Here is a 1,705-nt window from a genome sequence, read left to right on the forward strand (position 1 = left end):
TTAGTAATAATCTATTTAAATTATTATTAATCCTATAATAACCTTATTATTAAAAGGTATTTAATATATATATATATATTTATTTAGTATTAAATAGAACTTAATTTTCTAGCTATTAATAAAACTTCTTTATAGTAATAAGCTTAATATATATACCTTATATTTATATAAATATAAAACTTAATATAAATGAATTTTCTATTTAAAACCTTAAATTATTATATGTTAATAGCTTTTATTTAATATATATTGTATATATATTAAGTAATAATATACTATTAAGATATTTAGTAATATTAATACCTTTATATCTTTTTATATTAAAATACTATTTAATAATATTAAAATAGCAGCTAAAATATAATAGCTTTATAATACTATTAATATACTATATACTTAAATAAATATATAACTTATTACTAATAATAAAAAAGGTAACTATAAGTAGTATAAAAGGGACCTTAAGAAAATACTTAAGCTGCTTAAATTAAAACCCTTTAAAAAATAGATAAATAATATAATTCTATTCTTTATTTAAATATAAAGATACTTTTAAGTATTTTTAAATAAATTAAATAGCCTAATTAAAAAGCTATTATTTACTATATTATTAATCTAAAGAAATATTAAAGATTAATTTAAATCTATTATAAGGGATTACCTTAAAAATAAAAAAAACCTATAGAATTAAAATACTTAAAATATTTTTAAAAATTAAAAAAATTTAAATAAGTATTTAAAAATAATTTTAAAGTAACTAATAAAAAACATTAAATAGCAGCTAAATTACTTATATTTAAATAATATAAGTTATATATAGCTTATTTAATTAAGTTTTAATAGCTAGCTATTAAGACTTAATAAGATAATAACTTACTTATAAAAATCTATTATTAAAGCTTAAAAAAAGAGATTAAAAATAAACTATATTTAGCTAATAAACCTAAAGATTTAACTATATATATTACTATAATAAATAAAATTAATAAATAATAATATAAATATAAAAAAAAGAGAGTAAATTATAAAAAGGGAAATAACTTTAACCTTTATTACCTTAACTAATAATAAAATAATAATAATTAAAGTAATTTTTACCCCAGTTTAAACCACTGCTTCTTTACTAATATTACTTTATCTATTCTCAGACGTAAGATCGATTAGTCACATGCCCTTATACATATATATTAAATTAGTGGAGGTCAATTTGGCTTTTGCCAACTAACTTACACAAAAGTCAACCCAATTCCTTCAAACCTCGCCATTACCCCGCGTTCATCCCTCTGCTCTTATGGTCTCAGACTATAACCAGCCTGTTATATTAGAAGCAGTACCCCCTCCGCTATAATAACCCTTTTAGCTATATTAGAAAGCCACTCTTTGCCTATAAAGGCAGCAAGGAAGGCAGCCTAGTCTAATTTAAGGGGATAACCTTCCCTTAGGTCCCTCTCTAGATCCTTTAGAGTTAATAGCTTATTATTAATTTAGTTTAGATTAATTAAATTAAAATAGCCTCTATAATAGATTAACTTAATTAGGTTAGAATTAAAAATAGCTATTTTAATTAAATTAAATTGGCACCTTAATAAGAAGTTCTTTCTAATAGTAGCTGCTATTATATAGACCTCTTTTAGTTTTTCTCTATTGGCTCTCTATAAGGCAGGCCTAATAGCTATATTAAGGTTATAGCTAGTTATATAGTAGG

Source organism: Fusarium proliferatum (assembly GCF_900067095.1).
Source record: "Fusarium proliferatum ET1 genome assembly, contig: FPRO_scaffold009, whole genome shotgun sequence".
Taxonomy (NCBI): domain Eukaryota; kingdom Fungi; phylum Ascomycota; class Sordariomycetes; order Hypocreales; family Nectriaceae; genus Fusarium; species Fusarium proliferatum.